This window comes from Puma concolor, chromosome B4 (genome assembly GCF_028749965.1).
Source record: "Puma concolor isolate L17-30 chromosome B4, mPumCon1.1.hap2, whole genome shotgun sequence".
Classification (NCBI taxonomy): domain Eukaryota; kingdom Metazoa; phylum Chordata; class Mammalia; order Carnivora; family Felidae; genus Puma; species Puma concolor.
In genome coordinates, this window is record NC_141673.1 from 115059522 (window position 1) to 115080216 (window position 20695).

The 20695-nt window shown below is 41.5% G+C and overlaps 1 protein-coding gene across 6 annotated transcripts in view; it reads left to right on the plus strand.

Moving 5' to 3' along the window:
• The first annotated feature begins 4325 nt into the window (after positions 1-4325).
• The window catches only part of ZNF438 (zinc finger protein 438), a 179213-nt gene continuing 162843 nt past the window's right edge, over positions 4326-20695 (plus strand). For all 6 annotated transcript variants that reach the window (XM_086714639.1, XM_086714636.1, XM_086714635.1 and 3 more), the window contains exon 1: positions 4326-4770. The gene's annotated coding sequence lies outside the window, so the exon portion shown is untranslated. The remainder of the gene's footprint in view (positions 4771-20695) is intronic.

Consider the following 20695-nt stretch of genomic DNA (forward strand, 5'->3'; position numbering starts at 1 on the left):
CCTTGAGGAATTGTAAATATTTTTGACACCCTCTCCTTTCTCCTGCATCTTTCACCCTTGCCCTCCAATCCCAACACACTCACAAAAAAAAGGCAGTTTGCTCTTTCAACTTCATACTCAAAAGCATGCACCTGGCCCTGTACTCAATCATGAACTTGGCTCCTGGGAGCAATGACACTAGTTACTTGTCTTCCATTTCCCTCCATACTCCCCCATCCCACCCTCTTGTGGTTGGGGGAAGCCTTTGTCCAACATCTTTTGTTTAAAAGGATTAATTGCCAGCTCCCAGTGCCTGTCAGTTTCTTTTAGGGAACTTTATGCAAATAAGGCTCCAGGTGGCCTGCCCTGATTTCCCAGAGTTCCCCTGGGGCAACACTCTATTAGGACCTTCACTACAAATAACATTTATTAAGCCCACTGAAGTCTCTTAAGAAGTTACTGGACTTGAACAAAAGTACTCAGTTAATAACAGAGTTGCTCCTGTTCAGTGTTCTGCTGTGATACGCTGCATCGTTGTTCAAAATGTTTTTCCTTTTAAAGGATTTTTCTTCTCAGTATTATTTCTATTAACACAGTGTCCCCTTTTCAATATTTATTTATTTATTTATTATTTATTTTTTTTATTTTTTTTGAGAGAGAAAGACAGAGCATGAGCGGGGGTGGGGCAGAGAGAGAGGGAGACACAGAATCTGAACCAGGCTCCAGGTTCTGAGCTATTAGCACAGAGCCTGAAGTGGGGCTTGAACTCACGAACTGTGAGATCATGACCTGAGCTGAAGTCGGACACTTAACTGACTGAGCCACCCAGGCACTCTGACACAGTCCCCCCTTTTAAGAAAACAACTAGCATCTTGAATAAGAAAACCAGCCAGTCTTTAAATTTGAGTTCATCAATGCATTCATTCCTCCTTCCACACATAGTTCTTGAGTGCCTACTTAGGGTGTTCAGCTACAAGTTTAGAGGATTTGAGGTTGAACAAGACCAACATTGTCCCTCCTCTCACAGAGCTTACAGTCTAGCAGAGAAGGAAAATTAAAATCATTTTCAAGGCCAAGAGCAGAGACAGCTTAGGGAAAGCCTCTCAGGGGGAGTTCCTGAGAAGAAGGGACCAAAAGGTGGGGAGAATTAGCTAAATAAAGGGATGGGGGAAGACAGCTGATAAAATGAGACACGAAATACTTTGCAAACTGTGTGACAGCAGACGTGTGAAAGACTGTGTGGTTATTAATCACACGCTCCTCCATAGCTCTCCAATCTTTGTCTCAGGTCTCCATTCCACTAAGCTCCTTATCTCTGCTCCTTGCTCTGAACAATCTCTCTTTTATTCTGTGTAACTCTTGGTTTGTGGATGTTTATTCTATTGTTAAGTTATTAGGACCCTTTTGGGCTTGCACTGGAGACAGGAGCATTTCTGGATACAAGAGTGACCTGATTATTATCTTGGCTGCCTGGAAAGAGACATCTCAGACCAGATCTTGGAGCTGAGACAGATGCAAGGGGGTGGCAGAATGGGATTTGGTGTCTCTTGATCTTAATTCTGAAGGATGAAATATGCATGGAAGTCAGGCAAGAGGTGGCTTGTAATAGTGTTTTTCAAACTTTTTTTGATTGAGACCCATAGTAGGAAATACATTGGCACAGCAACTCAGGATACACACGCATTACTGAAACAAGAGTTTCCCAAAGTATATGCTTTGGGAAAAATTACCCTCATTATGTGTGATACAATCTGATATTTTATACTTTGGATTCTGATTAGTGTTTTGCAGGGTGGCAATCTATTAATGGTTATAAAATCAACTTACTGGGTCATGATGGGTGCCTTAAACAATGAAATAGAAGCATCCATGCAAAGACAGGCTGGGGAATAATGAAAAAGATACCTATGGAATCAGTCTTTAGGAGCTAGAATTTAATTTTTGGACTTTCTGAGTCTCTGTTCCCTTTTTTTTTTTTTAAAGTTCATTTATTTATTTTTGAGAGGGAGAGTGCAAGCTGGAGAGGGGCAGAGAGAGAGAAGAAGATACAGAATCTGAAGCAGGCTCCAGGCTCCAAGCTGTCAACATAGAGCCTGACATGGGGCTTGAAACCATGAATCATGGATGAGCCCAAGTCGGATGCTCAACCAACTGAGCCACCCAGGCACCACCCCCTGAGTTTCTGTTTCTTCTATTGTTACATGAAACTTCATACGGATTGATGGTTATGGCTGTGGATTCTGGAGAATGGATTCAAATCTTGACTTTGCTACTTAGGGGCTGTGTGATGTAAGATACTTGACGTAGTATCCTGTACCCTGTTTGCCTTGTGTGTAAAATGGGAATAATAACAGCATTTATCTTATCCATTTGTAAGGATTAAGTGAGATAATGCAGTGCCGGGTATATATAAACACTCAAATAGTAGCTATTATATTTCGACCTTTTATTTTCCCCTAGTATTAAAGTCCAGCTTTTCTCAGTCTGTAGTGTAGGACCAAGGGAAGTGTTATGAAGTAGAGTGTTCTGGGAGCTAGCTTGCTAGGAGCAGCAGATATCAAAGAGGAAGAGCCATCAGGGGAAATTGAAACCCCAAGGGCCAGAGCAGAGGCCCTTAGTCCCTCTGGTCCAGGGCTTGAATGTCCAGGGCTTTATTTTCTTGAAGAAATACGTTCTTCTTACAGTTCCTCTCTCTAATATCAACACACTTTTGACCCTAGCTCCTGGCTTCTTATTTAGGTCAGATTCCAGTTTGTCACAGAAACTTGACTAAATCTGGATGTGTATTTCCTCACAAATTTTTACTTGATGTTCCCTGAGGTTCCTCTTTGTTTGGGTGCCCTTTCTGCTTGTCAGTCTTTACTTAGCCACATTACTTCTTTCCTGCATCTAGAAATATCGGAAGTTTTTGTGTTTGCTTTTGCTTTAAATCTTGAGGTAGCAAGAGAAAAAATAAAAACCAAAAACAATTAAGATGGGGAAAAAAAAAGAATGCATCCTGTTAAACCATCTTACAGAAGCAAAAGTATTCTATGTTAAAAACACGGAATGAATTTGATGTATACTTCTTATCCATTTCCACTCCAAAAAATGAGAGATGACATTTACTTGTGAAACACTCCCATAGACACATCTGGAATCTCAAAAGAGAATACCAGCTTTTGGCATGATATACATAAAACATTTTATAAGTATGTTAACAATGAAATTTACAATTTCTTAAAATTGTTTTTTTGCAAAGAAAAATATCAGTATCATTATTTTGAAAATATGTAGCATTTTTCAAAACTGCTTATTTTTCTATAACTCTGCTCCCAGGGCGGGGGGGGGGGGGGGGGGAATTTAGTAATGATCATGTACAGACTTTACAAACTTTTTACGTTATTTGATAATACTTAAAACCCTGCATAAAAATATAGTAAGAGGTACAAATATTATCCACATCAGAAACTTTTCAAAAATTTCGATTTCTCCTGAATACACATTTTTTTTAACCAGCTCAGCTATCAAGAGTCAAAGGCTAATAATATTCTCCTGTAATCTCTCCTTTCTGTGAAAATACTACAGTATTTTCAATGAGAGTTTCAAAGTTTTATTTACACTGGAGCTGCCTGGCAAAATCCCATGCCTGATCTAGCCATTTGTCTTGATTCCAAGTAAGTATTTAAGAGATCCTTGCTATCTACAATATTTCCACCTTGGCGTTTACTTCCAAGGCCTGTTTTTCCCATCCTTTATTTTTCTCCCAGGACAAATGTGTCTGAGCCACTTTTAACCATGTTTATTGTTTTTCCCGCTTATGAGAGCAATGTAAGAATCCTACAAGCCAGAGATAATCTGTTAATACACTGTTGTTAGTTCCTCGGGCATTTAGTTTTCCTTCTACTGAGTCATCTTTTAAGCATAACTGGTCCTTTCTAAGAGCAGAAATAAAAGCATTGACCCGGGGCACTGGAAGGTACGGTCACATGAGTGGGAGGCTGTGGAAAGTTTACACCCGCCAAGAAGTGTACATATTTGTTTACACGGAACCACCGTTTGTTACTTTTAATAACGGTGAACGGTAATCCATAAGTAGTTGCACAGAGGCCAAACGGGTTACCCAGTAAGAAAGACACACTAAAACCTCTAAGACGGCGCCGGGACAAGGCGGGGTAGGCGGGCGCGCTCTGGAACCGGAAGGGCGGACTCGGAGGGGTGGGTCTAGCCATCGCGGGCGGGGCCTACCCAAGGCAGGTCCGGTTGGGGCGGAGCCGGGGGCGGGCCCGGGGGCGGAGCCGGGTGGGAGCTGGGCACGGCGGGAGAGCTGACTCCTCCCTCTCGAGGAGTCGCAGTCACCTGGTGAGGAGCTAACGGCTGTTTCCACACGTGGAGAACTTTTAATGAACACGTGAGGGAAGGAGGCAATGTCTGCGGAAAGTCTACCTCACAACTCTGGCGTCCGACTCCAACCCCCAGGGCGACAGCTAGTTCGATGTGTTCCTGGGGTGGGGGTGGGGTGGTCTACGCCCCTTTCCATTAGTGTCCCCTGCCCTCGGCCACAGGTTTTCTGAGAAGCTTTCTCAAGCAGTCCCCGCCCCAGGAGGCGGCCACACAGGCCACTTGCGCCTGCGCCTCCTCCCGGCGCCACACAGCGGGGGCGGAGCCGCCGAGGAAAGGGGCGTCTCTCCAGCCGTCGCGCGCAGGGCGGAGCCGTGGGGGCGGTGCGGCCGGGCGCCCAGAGACCTGACCTTCCCGAACGCCGGGTCCCGTGACGTCACCTCGCCGTGACGCGCACGCTGTAGGAAAACTGTAAGTTTCTAAGGATTCCTGCAGCTCCCTGGGCCTGCGGGGCTCGCTCTGTTGCTTGCATTCCCGGTGTCGGTGGTGGCTGTGGGCGTTTGATCATTGGGCGATTGGGGAGCCGCCGAACGTGGCGAAGGGACAGGTGCCCGCCCAGAGCGGGAGTGCACCTTCTGCGACGGGCGGGACCGAGAGTGCGGGGAGGCGAGGCCGCGCCCCGCAGGACTGGCCCTCACTTCTCCCCTGGGGCCGAGAGGGCTCAAGGAGCCTGCGACCGAGGACAGGGATGGAGGAGGGTCCACATGGGAGCGACCCCCTTTTTTTCCTTCTTTGATGAAGGGACTTAGATTCCCCTCAGCCCTGGAGTTTGACGTGTGAAGTATGGTATGGAGGGTTTCTTCAGAGACTCCACATCTGGGCTTCTTTGGGGATTCTGCAAGTGACCAAATCGCTGAGGACCGGTTATAAAGATAGCCACCTGCTGCCTCAGTTTCCTTTTTGTGTAAAATGGAGGTAAAGCAGCCCCTGGCCTAATTGGCACTCGTACAGAACCGGGGACGTTGTGAGAGCACGTGAGGTAACACAAGCATGTAAACTTGGTAGGTGAAAGCTTAGAAAGGCAGTCCTTATTCTGAGAACGTGGTGGCCAATGGCCATTTAACAAAGGTCTGGTAGGTGAAATCTTAGAAAGGCAGTCCTTATTCTGAGAACGTGGTGGCCAATGGCCATTTAACAAAGGTCTGGTAGGTAGGGATCTTTCACAGTTTTGCCTCCTTAACCCCCTGGCGCCCACTGATCATGGACAACACTTGAGTCTGATGGGCGATCTGAACTGTTGTCACTGAACTTAGTGGAACAGGGATCAAGAAATGACTGGTATCCTTATCACAGTGTTCTTGACAATGGACAAATGAGATCCCCTTGTCTGGGTTTTTCAGAGAAAGCTTTCAGCTTGCTTGAACTAGTGCATTATACTCGACACGGGTATACTCAGTTTTAGAGTTGTTGTGTCCACTTGGAATATCTGATGATCATACTTGAATTTGAAAGTTTTGGCTTGCCAAGGGTTAGCACGTTATTGATGACTTAGTATTGTAATACTTCTCAAGTTCAGGGATAAGTATTTGTTAGGACCTTTGAAGGGAATACTATTGTACACATCACAGGGTGTATTTATTCCAGAGATGGAGAGATCACATTTCTGTAAATCCAGTTTAACCTCCTTTGAGAAGCCTTAGAATTAGAGAGCAGGGGTTTTAGTCTTTGTTCTTCCACTTAATAACTTTGTGTCCAAGGACAGCTCACCCCAACTTGGGATTTTCTTTTCCTGTCTCAAATGGGAGATGATGGTGTATTTACTGTTGCTTTCTCAAGGAACCAATGTAAGTGTAAGGATGAAAGGGTTTCTAAGTGTGGTTATTGTTATTAAGAAACCTCCGTAGGTCCCCTAGCCTGGATAAGAGGTGTGTTCGTTCAGAAGTCAGGTTCTAAGTCAGAACTAGAAATACAGCAGCAAGCAACTATCCTGCGAGCTGGTGGAGCTCATATTCCGGGGGGGGGGGGGGGGGGGGGGAATGGGCTACAAAGAATAAGAACACAGTATTATTTCAGACAGTGATTAAGTAGAGTGAGGTGAAGGAAGGTAAGAGAATGGCAGTGGGGGAACAGAGCAGGTGTAGATAGGGTCTGTCAGGGAAAGCCTTCCGAAAGAGGTGACCGTCGAATCCATGAAACCGAGAGGAAGAGCGTGAGGTAAGAAGATTTCCGGCAGGGATCATAAGAGCAGTAAACACATGGACTCACTGTATTTGAGGTAGTCTTGTAAACACTAAATTTTTACAGCGAACTTACGGGGTAGGTACTATTATCTCCCATTTTTGTGGATGAAGAAACTGACACCCAGAAAGGCGTGCTCGAGGTCGTACAGCTTAAACGTATGGAATTTGGGCAGTTTGACGCGGAGTCCATGCTCCACGTGGCAGTCCTGTCGTGCCTCTCAGCAGGGGCAGCGGAGGAACGATGCTGGGAGGTGGACGCTAGCCTGAGGTGGCCAAGGCGTGGCAAGATGAGTGTACAGATCGCAGCAAGGAAAGGGGGAAAGTGGTGGCAGGCGGTGTTGGAGGACCAGGCTGGGTTTTGGGGGCCCTTGTAGGCTATGGTAGTGTTACTCTAGGTGTGATGGGAAACCACTGGGAGGTTTGTATCAAGGAAGTAGCGTCTGATGTTAGTTTTCTTGGCTGGAGGACTAGCCGTAAGGTCAGGGAGTGGGGCCACTTGACCATGGGGAGGTAGGAGGGTATCGTTCTGTGCTGGAGGAGAGATGCTGGTGTCTTGGCCTGGGAAAGTGGTTGTAGAGACGATAGTACGTGCTCGAATTCATGATATGCTTTTGAGGGTAGAGCTGCTGGTGTGGGCTTACATCTGGCGTGTGAGGAAAAGGGCAAAGTCATGACCTCCTCGGTTTCAGGCTGGGAGAACAGTGGTGCTGTTGAGGGAGCAGGGAGAAAGGGCTTGGCCGCGAAGGTCATGAATTCTGTCTTGGACAACTTTCAGATGCCTCGTAGACCTAGTAGTACCAGAGCTAGTAGTAATAGGAAGCACTATGTAGCCGTAAACTGTACTGGGCAGGGTTTTAAGCACTTTCACGTGTATTAATTAATTTCATCCTCGTAACAGTTATACGTGCTAGAGATCATTATGATCCCCATTTTACAAATGAGAGGACAGAGGCACAGGTTAGTTAAAAGTGGCTGGCCTAAAATCACCCAGCCTGCAAGTGACGGAGCCAGGATTCAAAACCAAGCAGTCTCTGGCTTTGGATCCACACAGTTAATGTCTGTAACCACCTATAAGTTGACTGGTTGAGTAGGTAGTTACAGACATTAACTGTACGTTTGATTTACGCATTTGGAACTTAGAGGAATGGTCAGAGCTGGATACTCAGCATTTACATTTCTGAAAAGAAAGCCTACTTTTGTGCCTCATCTAAGCCTTGGTTGGCGATGGAGTAAAGAACGCAGGCAGTTGGGCCATGCTGACTAGACTTTGGTTACTTTGCTCGGTTCATACGGCCAATATCCAGGATCCCCTTTCTATGAGGTTCTATGAGGGTGAGGTCTGTATGTTTTTTACTTCTCTGTCTCTGGTTCCTAATCCAGTGCCTGCCATGTAGTAGCTGTTAGGGATGACTTTATATGTAAGACATTTGATTAAGTTTTGGGAGTTCAGAGATGAATAAATCATAGCACTCTCCTTGGAGGAGCAGAGTGTGAGGAAAAACCTGTGGGAATAAAACCAGAGTAGACTAAATGCATAAATACATGTTGATTATTTCATTCTGGCCTTCTGCAGCCCCCCCCATCCCCCACCCCATATACTTGAGGGATGGGGCATGAAGAGGGTCAAAGGAGCAAAAGAATGCCTTAGCAATTGCATGGTGAATTTGAGGCTCCTCTTCCACAAAAGAATTACTCATAATCTTGCATATTTTACTATATTTGCATTAGTTTTATTTGGCAACGGTGTAATTTTTACCAAATGAAATAAATTCTGATATTTTAGTATCATTGTGGAGTGATGAGTTTTTCCAGTTCTATTACCTCAGTGTTGACAGGACTCACTAGTGAAATAAGGGAGTTGGCTTGAGATGTTGCAGCTTGCATAATAGAGGGTGATGCAGGGGCTGTGTGAGGTATTTAGGCAGGTTTCCACTGGTTTCAGTGTATCACGCCAAAGTTCCACATATTGGAGTAAGTTTCAGTTTCTCTGCTGATGATCTCTTTAACACTTGAGATATGTATATATATACATATACATACATATATATATATTTTTGTCATAGAAAGGGGATCTGGTGGTGTATGTCATAGGTGGAATTATAGATTACATCTCATATCTGGAATGTGGTAGAACCTAGAAACTAGAACAATATGCACAAAAATAAGTGTCTTCTGTAGATCTCTGTAAGGGTATACTATAACTTCAATACATTTATCACAATTTTATTACTTCCTATCAGGAGTTTTTGAAATTTGAACCATTACAAGATTATATAAAATTGCACCATGGTAGATTTTGGATTAATTTCAGAGTTTTTTCTTACAGTATATAAAATTATATCTTGTTTAGCTTTTTTAGCTTTCCATGGGAGAGTTGATCTGGATAACCCGGTTCACCATCACTCTAAACATCTAATTTTTTTTTTTTTTAATATTTATTTATTTTTGAGAGAGAGACAGAATGTGAGTGTGTTAGGGGCAGAGAGAGAGAGAGAGGAAGACACAGAATCCAAAGCAGTCTCCAGGCTCCGAGCTGTCAGCACAGAGCCCGACGCAGGGCTCAAACTTGTGGACCATGAGATCATGACCTGAGCCGAAGTCGGACGCTCAACTGCCTGGGCTACCCAGGCGCCCCTTCACTCTAAACATCTAAACAGGAACCCTCCACAAATACAGATGTGCCATCTTGTTTTGCAAATTTTAAATCTGCTATAGTTGCTTCCCTAAATTTAATGGAGTTGAAATGATTAGTATTCCTTTATACCACAATCACAGCTGGCTTCCCCAGGAATATCAGATATGCATAAATGGTACAAAGTATCTTGAAGGGCCTGCTGATTGTTCAGCCTTAGTCACTTTTTTTTTTTTCAACGTTTATTTATTTTTGGGACAGAGAGAGACAGAGCATGAACGGGGGAGGGGCAGAGAGAGAGGGAGACACAGAATCGGAAACACGCTCCAGGCTCTGAGCCATCAGCCCAGAGCCTGACGCGGGGCTCGAACTCACGGACCGCAAGATCGTGACCTGGCTGAAGTCGGAGGCTCAACCAACTGCGCCACCCAGGCGCCCCCCTTAGTCACTTTTTAAGTTTAAACTTAGCGAGGGCAGGTTGATGGTTATTTAATTGTGCTAGATTGTGGTAAGTCTTCCTGTTTGCAGACAGAAGCCCTTCTTTCTAAATGTGACCATCCTAGATAACTTATACAATCCAGATTCTTAAAAAAAAACAAACTATATTTACATGAGCAAATTTAGAAACTACTACTTTATGTTAAGAGTACACATTTAAATATATGGAAATTGTTTCTTCTAGAAAATTATGTCTAGCCCAGTGATGATATGTAGTGGCCATTAAATATAATTTCTAAAATTCTACTTCTTGTAGTTTCTTTTATTTCTGCATACTACCTTCAACTTATATATGTATGTACATATGTGTATATATTTATATTTTCTGTATTTGCAGTAAAAGCTGAATATTAGTTGTGTCCTTTTACTTAGCATTGTAAATGATTGAATATATTTAAATAATATAAACAATTGTCACTTAATTTTTTTAATTTTAGTTTTATTGTTTAAAATTTTTTATTTTAGAGAGCAGGGGAGAGGGACAGAGAGAGAGATAGAGAGAGAGAGAGAGAGAGACAGAGAGACAGAGAGAGAATCCCAAGTGTGCTCCATGCTGCTGCAGGGCTTGATTCCACAATTTTGGGATCGTGACCTGAGCCGAAATCAAGAGTCAGAGGCTCAACCGACTCAGTCACCCAGGTGACCCACGTGTCACTTAATTTTGATTCATTTGACACGTGGTTACTTACAGATTAATTGAGGCTTGATTTTTTTCACATAAACAATAATTATTATTAGTAAGTCTTGGTAGAGACTAAGCTTTAGTGACGGGTTAACCAAATTGCTTTTGCAAAAGAACATGCAAGGAGAAAATTTTAGAGGGGATTAAGCAAAAACAGAATGTTAGTGGAAGGGATAATTTAACCATAACAACCTGCCATACCTAGAATTCTTAAGATGTTACTATCCTATAGATAGCATTTTTTTATTTGGTTCTATATTGCAAAAGTGTTAGTTTTAAGCTGTATTCTAGGCCACCAATCTATAGTGAGATAAATACTGGAATATATGCAACTATGAATTTAGCTCAGTGGATCTCAACTGGGGATGATTTTGTTCCTTCCCCCAACCTCACTCTTGGGATATTTGGCAATGTCTAGAGACATTTTTGGTTGTCACAACTGTGTGTGAGGTCATGGTACCTGTCATATAGTAATGGAGGCCAGGGATGCTCTTAAATATCCTACAAGGCACAGGACAACCCCAACAGTAAAGAATTATCCATTTCAAAATGTCAATACTGCTGCTGAGAAATCCTGCAAGATATAACTTTTTTCTTTTTCTTTTTTTTTTGGTGTTTTAGAGATTGAGGTGGTAGTTGCAAGTGGCAAGCACCTGACTTGAACAAAAGATTGTGTTCAACTGCTTTTAGTTTGTTGGAGAACTGAGCTAATTTGGTTCATTTATTGCAAGGAAAGGAATTTTTTGTAGCTGATGGCTTTGAATTTTTTTTTTTATTTATTTATTTTTTTCCAACGTTTATTTATTTTTGGGACAGAGAGAGACAGAGCATGAATGGGGGAGGGGCAGAGAGAGAGGGAGACACAGAATCGGAAACAGGCTCCAGGCTCTGAGCCATCAGCCCAGAGCCTGACGCGGGGCTCGAACTCACGGACCGCGAGATCGTGACCTGGCTGAAGACGGACGCTTAACCGACTGCGCCACCCAGGCGCCCCGAATTTTTTTTTTTTTTTTTGATTGCCAGTATGTCTAATGTTTTTGGTTTGTTTTCAGCCATGATTTTTTTTCTTGATAAAATTAATTTTGGCATTATGCAATCCTGGGTTGTATCAGATTTGCTAGTATGAGTCTCCTTCATATTTTGAATTAACTATCTCAGTTACGTGGTTGTTTATTCACTTCAAAAATCCTTTCACATTCATTTTGATTTGCGATTTTCATGAACACCCCATGAAATGTGCAGAGCATGCATTACCCTTACTATTTGCCAGATGAGGGAACAGATCAAATGATTTGCTGTATACATTACAGCAAGTTAGGGATGAAAGCAAATTTAGGACTCTCAGAGGTTTTGATGCTTAGGACATTTTTAAAGTTACTAGCTGTTGTTTTCTCATTTGATTTTCCTGGCTGTCCTTTGAAAACTGGTAACTTAAGGTCACCCAACTCATAATGTAGTTTTGACTATTTCCAGTGACCTATGCTGCTTCTCCGGGTATTCTCTAATAAGTATATTTGACAGTTTCTGGATAAATTCACCAAATCCATGCTTAACCTAAGTAGGTTTCTTAACACTATAAGGGAGGAAAATTTCTCCATCCTCTTTGGTTCTCATTCTGGGCCTAAGTATTAAACTGATATGACAGATTGATAGTCGAAAAACATAACAAATTTTATTCAACTTACTTGTACATGGGAACCTTAGATGAAGACCTAAAGTAGTAGCCGGAACAGGAAGCTTTTATACATTTTAGACAAAGAAACAATAAATTTGTGAAGAATTGACAAGACCAGAGGAGTTTGGGCCAGGGGTAGTAAATGGTGAAGAAGTAACTAGGAAGATAAGGATTAGTTTAATAGGATTTCTTTGTATAGGTTTCTCCACCTCCAGTTCTCCCCCACCCCTCCCACCACCATCTCTGCTGATAAGAATACTTTTCACATGGGAGTTTTATCTTTTGCTTTCAGGAGAGAAAAAGGAGAGTCATAACGTCCTTGCACCTGCTGTTTCTTAAATATCTTTGATTCAAAATAATCAGAATATCAAAATGGCGTATGTGGGGGGGGAGCATTCTGGTGTCCTGCAACACCTGTCAGATGTTCATGTTGTCACTTGAATGAATAGGTAATTCAGTGTTTGTAATCCTGTGATTGGACTTGAGTGGAAACTTCGCTGAATTTTGATAAACCATAAGGTAGTGCTACTTGCTATTTAGAATTTATTGTTCGAGCAGTCTGAGTCCAAAAGCAGACTGAAGAGATGGCTCTCAGCTGTATTTGGGTATATTTGGGTGAGGCAACCTACTCGGCATGATTCATTTTGCCTTTCTGATGAGTGATGTATATTTGGGATAGTACCTACGTTGGTTCTAATTTTTAAATTAGAAACCTATTATTCTCTTTAGCCAGTGCCATCTTCTATGTCACATTTGAGGCTGTTTCTCTTAACTTTTTCAAAAAGACTATATACTCAAATATTTGATGAGCTTTCATGTTTGAAGATTATTTGATGATATTCAATTCTTGATGTAAGTTTCAGTAATCAAAAAATTTTTTTTAATATCCAGAAGTGGAATTGGTGGGGCATACGGTAGTTTTATTTTTATGTTTTCTTGAGGAATCTCCATACTGTTTTCTATAGTGGCTGCACAAATTTACAGTCCCAGCAACAATGCACAAGAGTTCCCTTTTCTTCACAGCTTTGCCAATATTTATTATCTCTTGTCTTTTTGATGATAGCCATTCTAACAGGTGTGAGGTGATATCTCATTGTGGTTTTGCTTTGCATTTCTCTAACAATTAGTGAGACTGAGCACCTTTTCATGTTCCTGTTGGCCATCTGTATGTCTTCTGTGGAAAAATGTTTGTTCAGTTACTCTGCCCATTTTTAAAATCAGATTGTTTTAATGAAGGGCAGTTGGCACACAGTGTTTAATTAGCTTCAGGTGTAACAGCATAGTGCTTCCGCAACCCTATACATCGTGCTGTGCTTACCACAGTTGTCACTACACAAAGCTACTACAATACCTTGACTATATTCCTCATGCTGTACCTTTTATCCATGGGACTTACTCATTCTATAACCAGAAGCCTGTACCTCCCATTCCTTTCCCCCAATCTCCCATCCTTCTGGCAACCACCAGTTTGTTCTCTGTATTTATGCGTCTATAATTGGAAATTTTAATGTTTCGTATAATACATCCACTGGCTGAATGTGGACAATTGATAGTGTGAAATTGTGGGTCTTGGATTAAGAAGGAAAGGAAAAAGACCTTCGTCCGTGCAATTGTGTATTGGGCAACAAGGACTATTAATTATATTGAAAAGGTGAAGATTTTCAATTTTCCATAAAACTGAATTGTCCTGACAAAATATTTTTCTTATCTCCATGAAGAAAAATGCCATATCCAAGTGGACATAATACTGTATTACTGAGGGGAGAGACCACCACTGACGTGTAACTGAAGCCGGGCTGGATTCCACACTTGCTAAGCAAGGGAGAGCTCTATGTGCAGAATATAATCCTCCAAACAGGCAGAGATGTACGTAGATAGGGTTTTGAGGAAGCATGGAGTTGTAGGATTGGCATATTTTCAGTGAGACAGTTTAAGGATTGGCCAACTTGAAACTTGGGGTTTAGGGTCTGGCTGGTGCTGAGGAGCAAGTGTCCTGAAGCAAGGCAGTTGCCGCTCGGCTGACTTCCTCAGCTGAGTACTTACGTGGAAATGTTGAGTAGAGTTGAAGGGTTGATACATTGGGGCATATTTACAACCGGTTCTGTGATTACTTGTTCCCAGCTTGGGACAAGAGCCAAAGAATAATCTTTTCCTTTCTCGAAGCTGGAGAATAGGTACTTTTTATTTTCCACATTTGTGTCAAACATTTGTTAGCAATCGCGCTAATATACACTTTGATTTTGCTTTCCTTCTGAAACTTGTAAAAAAAGAAATGAGTGCAGTGAATGTAATTTGTTTCCTATCTACCAGTCTCAGGATTATATGTTATTTGGGACCCAGGCTGCTTCAAGGATTATTTTGATATATAGTTAAAAAGGTAATATGTTATTTATGGAAATACTTGACTATTTTAAATACTGTGGTGATAGCTGTTACTTTTATGTCTGTTTTTCTCTCTTGTGGGAATGTGTCGTATCATATGCCTGCCACAGTAGTCTTGATGGACACTGAATTATAGATCTACAAGTTTGTTGTTTTGCTGTTGTTAGAGATACATGTAGAGGTGATTACTTTTTGAAAGTTAACTGGCAAATTCTTCTTGTCACCATTTAGGAGATTTAATGGTTATATCATGTGTCTTATATAAGGTAGGCTGAATGATTTTAGTGTCTGTGAATCATTTTACCACAATTATATCATAGTATCATTTTTACAAAGTATTTCGGTTTAATTTTTATTTAGAATATTTTAATTTTTGGAATGAAATAAAGAGCTGTTTATGACAATTGGCTGGAACTGTGATATTTTTCTAAACTGATGTCTCACAGTAGTATTTTAGCTTTAAAAATGTTTTCCTTTGAGGTTTTAAAATAAACTCAGAGGGCATTCTTTATCCTAGAAGTTAGAAAAAGCAAAAGGAGTTTTTGATATACTTTCTATTTTGTGTTGAAGTTTTATTTGAAATAGCCTGTGTACTGTATTTACATGGAAAAACGTCGTAATATTTTAAAAAAAGAATGGGTACTGCCACGTTTACATGCAGCCCTTATTTCTTAACCTACAGCTGTTATCATACCTCACTGCCTTCCAGATGAGTATTATCCAGTGATAAAGCTACACTTATGATTTAGATAAAGCATTTTTGTGTGAAAGCTCTTTGAAAATGTGAAGCCTGATTCTTGTTTTTACCTATAGCACAAGTTTTTGACTTGCTATGATAGTTAATCTTAAGAGCTTAATCTCAACCCATTATTAAACTTAACATCATGTTGTTTATGAAGAGCTATTGTTTAATTGGTAAATGATACTCAAACATTTTTAGCCTCAGCATTTAAATTTTCTAAATCTATACTAAATAGGTAATTAAATTTCCTAGGAAAAAAGGTGTCTTTGATGCCTAAGCATGGTTACACTTTTGTTTATATGTATGAAATAATGGATTTGAAATGTGGTTTTTCTCTGCATATAAGCCCACCTCTGGGAATAGGTGGGCTTATATTGCCTAGTGATATGATCAAAAATAGAGTCCTAGGTAGGTGATAGTAAAATGGAAAAAACTGCTAATATAAGTGGATATAAAATGGTATTTCGTAGTTTTAATTTGCATTTCTTTGATTACTGCTGAGGCTGAGCTTCTCTTCATTTACTTGTTAGCCATATAAATTTCACCTACAGTTTTCAGATTTAGCAAATAAAAATACAGGAAACCCTGTTAGATTTGAGTATTAGATTAACAACAAATACATTTTTCGTGTAAGTGTATACCCTTGCATTAGTTGGGATATACATATACCAATTTTTTATTGCTTATCTTTAATTCAAATATGATGGGGCATTCTGTATTTTATCTGACAACTTTACTTCTCTAAATTGTCTGCTTCTGTCTCTTACAAAATTCTTAATTGCATTTCCTGTCTTTGTTGTTATCTTCAAGAGTTCTTGGCATACACTGGATATTAATCCCTTGGTTTTTTTTTTTTTTTTTTTTGTTAGAAGTTGCAAACATATTCTCCCATACTTTTGCCTGTTAGTTTTGTAGAGTTTTTTTGTTGAATAACAAGTCCTTAATTTTGATGGAGTCAATTCTGTCAGTTCCATCTGAATTTTCCCATATTGTTTATATTTTTGAGATCTTAAGAAATCTTTCATCACTCCAAGGTCACAAATGTATTACCCTACTTTTCATTTCAACAGCTTCCTAGTTTTACCTTTCATATTTAGATCTTTAATACATTTGGTGTTTATTTTAAGGGAAGAGTATCAGGAGATGAAGTGAGAGAGGTAGGGGAAGGAGCAGATTGCATAAGGATGGTAGGCCATTGTGAGGACTTTGGTTTTTATGCTCAGTGAAATAGGAAGCCAGTGGAGGTTTTGAACAGAGGGTGCCACTCTCTGAACTCTGAAATATGCTTTAACGAAAATTCTCTGATGACAATTGAGAATAGATTGTATGAGGTATGGCAGAGACTATTGATTCTTCCTCAGTATCTAGGATATCCTTTTCTCTGTTAGTATTGGAACCCGTCTTAGAGACTGTATCTTCCTACTTCTTCTGACTATAGGAGATATCTGTGTGTTTAGGTTGGGGCCAGTTAAATGTGAGCAAAAGTGGTATGTGCAACTTCTTCAAGGTGAGGTGCTTGTCCTGTTCATCTCCCTACGCTGCCTCCACCTTCCTGTTGACTGGAAAGCTGCATCAACTAGAATGGTAACAACCACCTTGAACCCAGAGATAGGCAGCCTGTGATGAGGATGGCAGAGCCATCCCTCGTCAGCCTAGGTCCCCATATGACCTTGTGGAACAGAACCAACTACTACTCATCCTCCCCTAAGCACTTGCCTATCTCTTTACTGTTTCCAGGAAGAGAATAAACTTTCTTGTTTCAGTCACTGTATTTGTTGTCATTTTATCACAACAGCCTTCTTCATACCCAATTTAATGCCAAAATTGGTACCTGAAGCGAGGTGTTGCCATAATAAATAGCTAAAGTACATGGCACTGGCTGAGTGGTTGGTCAGCAGACGGTTAGGCACCATGTCATAGGCTGGAAAACTGGTGACCCTTGTTACGCTATGGCAAAAGCTTGGTGAAACTGTCACCTCTGATAACTTGGAAGGCAATCAGTGTGTCTACCATTTTGTACCCCCAGGGAAGTGATTGGAAAGACTCCTAATGTGAGGCTGCTAACATAGGTTGACCAGCTGCTTTAGCAAGGAACTGCAAGAGGGTGTCAAGTAAGAGAACAATTAGCTAGTTTGCAATTAGAGCTGGGAGGGGGTATGATTTCACTAAAGGAAGTTCTGTATGCCCATGGCCTATGCTTTGAATTAACTGAAAGGACAGTAATATGGGGTGTTGCAGGGTTGGAAAGATGGTTTCTTCTTCCCAAACAGCGAGAGGTTAGATTTGTTCTTAGGAGACTTCATTAGATTTTCTTGGCCAGAGAAAGGTGGAAGCCAGGCTAGGCAAGGATCAAATGAAGGATTTATCTTCCCACCTGAACCAGTCAATTAAGCTAGGTAAAGCTCCAGTTACAAATACAGAGTTTCAGTTCCCTAGAGCAACAAAAGTTTATTTCTTAGTCATAACATGTCTGTGGCTCTGTTCCACCATCCTCTGTCACTCCAAGCCAAAGGAATAGGTTTTTGGGGACATTGCTGTTCTGTTTCCGAGGGAGAGGAGACTTGCAAAACCGCTGCTTGGAAGTAACAGGTGTTACTTTTGTTCATATTTTATTGGCCAAAGCTAATCGGGTGGCTGAGCCTGAAATCAGTCAGGCAGGAAGAACATTTTAAGTCACATGGCTTGCACTGATGTGAATGGGGTGTGGTGGTGTAATCATCCTGTCCTGTGAATCAGATGACCTCAAATTAGCTAACCTTAAATTGAGGGACAGAGGGATGGATCTGCCTCAGAGGTCAGCTAATCAAAAAGGGCAGAATTGACAAACTTAGCATCTACCACCAGATTAAATCTTTAGTTGTCCTTACTTTCACGTGGCACTGACTGAAGACAAGAAGACGTGGGGGATTTTGAGACGATTATGTTGCCACAAGTTTAGCTTGCCAAAACTTGTGATGGTTTCGCATTGTTTGACAACTAAAGCCGTCTTTGACCCCCCAAATATGTACCCCCCGGGAAATAGGCTATTAGCTCTTTCCTGCCTCATTGGAGCACATACTCTCCTGTGTTCACTTCATAGATTGCCAGAAGGGATAATGGAAAAATATATCTTCCAGAGACAAAGCCAGGCTTCAACAGACAAATGAACAAATGAGTCTCTCTCCCCACCAGGCACACAGAACCTGAGTTAAACCAAGGAACTTGGTTCCCTGGTAGAGTCGGGGGATTCGTTACCATTCCTGTCCAGTAGTATTTTGTCATTGGTAAGAATACCTATTTGCCATTCTTTTCAAAATGACTTAATTGCATTAATCTTACTTGTATTCCATTGTATATTGGGTGTGATGGTGGTGGTAGAGAACAAAGTTATTTCTCTATTAGTTTGTGGGTCACTGGATTGGGACAGAGACACATTGATATCTGTTGAAGAGGTTGTGTATCACCCAGAGGTCTTAGGCTTTGAGCTGAATCCAGTAACTGGTTGGGACTTCAGGTTATCCCTTTAGAAAAGGAGAGGAATGTTTCAGAGTGGGAAGAAGGATGCACTCCGACCTCTGATATTTTGCTGGCACATAGTTCCTACATAGAAACTGTATTCCTTAGGCTTCTTGTAGCCAGATGAGACCACATATCTAAGTTTGGGCCAGTGGATGGGAGTGGAAGTGATGTGTGCAACTTCTAAACCACATTTATATTAAACATCTGCTGTATGTCGTAGTCTTTTTTCCCCTGTCCCCATGGGCGAGGTGTAGGTGAGCCAGCTTCCATCATACAGACAAAGGCAGTGCCCCAGAGGAGTGACAGGACAGAAGAGAAGGACCCTCAGGAGGAACCCTCAGGGAGGAACCTCCCCACCTTGCTGGGACCACTTGTCTGTCTCAGGCCTACTGCACAAGACAGAAGTAAACTCTGGTTTGAGCCACTACATTCTTGGTTTTATTGTAGTAGTGTAGCCTGTATCTTGGTTAATACAGATGGCAGTGATGGAAACAGGAAACAGGAAAATTAGAATCATTTTTAGTGATTTTTTTTCAGGTGAGGCTTTTCATTTATATATTCTTTCTGTGAAAGTTTATCTTTCAAACTGTCTAACAAAGAGTTTAGAAATAAAGAAACTCCTTTGAACATTGTGATTTCCTTTATATTTCAGAGGCGTATTTACATATTCATGTAAAAATCCTGACATTTTCACATGATACCAATTTTCTTTGTTGCTGTAGAGTTCTTACACTTGCACAGTTATTATTACATAACATTTGGTTTTACCATCCTATACTTTTATTACTGTTTGATGGGCAGCAGCAAGCAAGGACCTGCTGAGACGGGAGACTGCATTTGCAGCATCTCTGGTCCACTTGGGTGGGGCTTTTATAGCAGCAATCTCCAGTGTGGTTGTGGGAGGGAAGAAGTAGGTTCTTAGATTGGTTTAGGAGAAGGACAAGCCAGCAAGAAAGTTAAGTTTAGGCAAGGGAGTGGGCAAAGCTGGATGATCAGATCTTAGGTTTATAGTGGATAGGAAGTGAAGCCTGGAGCATGACTAATGGATCAGGAAAAAATAGAGAGGGCATGAGGAAAAACTGGAATCTTCAATGTATTAAGATCAAGTGAGATTTATTTATTCATTGATTCAATAAATATTGAGTATTTATCTTCCAGACACTGTTCTCTGTGGCATGGCTACTAAGATCAAAACAGTGATCAAGGGGCGCCTGGGTGGCGCAGTCGGTTGAGCGTCCGACTTCAGCCAGGTCACGATCTCGCGGTCCGTGGGTTCGAGCCCCGCGTCGGGCTCTGGGCTAATGGCTCAGAGCCTGGAGCCTGCTTCCGATTCTGTCTCTCTCTCTGCCCCTCCCCCGTTCATGCTCTGTCTCTCTCTGTCCCAAAAATAAATAAACGTCAAAAAAAATTTAAAAAAAAAAAAAAAAAACAAAAAACAGTGATCAAAACGAAGCACCTGCCCTACTAGAGCTTACTTCTACAGGGGAGATAGATAATACACATGAATATATGAAAATGTTAAAAGAAAAATGAGGAAGGGTAAGGGGGTAGAGAGTGATTTAGATGCTATTTTAGATGATGTGAACAAGAAAAGGCTCTTGGAAGAGATGATCTCTGAGCAGAGACTGGAATGTAGTTAGGATACAGCAATGTGAAGAGCATCCCAGGGTATGCAAATAGTATGGCAGACAGAGCCCTGGCCCAGAGCTTGCCTGAGGAGTGGCCAGGTAACTGGGGAGCGTGAGTGAGGAGGAGTTGTAATTACTGAGGGCCATGATACTTTAGGGCTGCGGTAGGATTTGGGATTTTATTCAAGTGTCATGGGAAACCCATTAGAAAGTTGGAATCAGAGAAGTGACGTGATCTATTTTACTTTCCTGAAGGCTTATATTGGCTGCTTTGTGGAGGACTGATTGGCAACGGCAGGTAAAGAATCTAGAGAGCTAGACGGGCAAGCGACTATAGCCTATAAGTGCATATTGGAGTTTAAGATGTCAGCAGTTGAATGCTTCTGGGTGAAGGATCCCCTTGCCGCTCTTATAAGCAG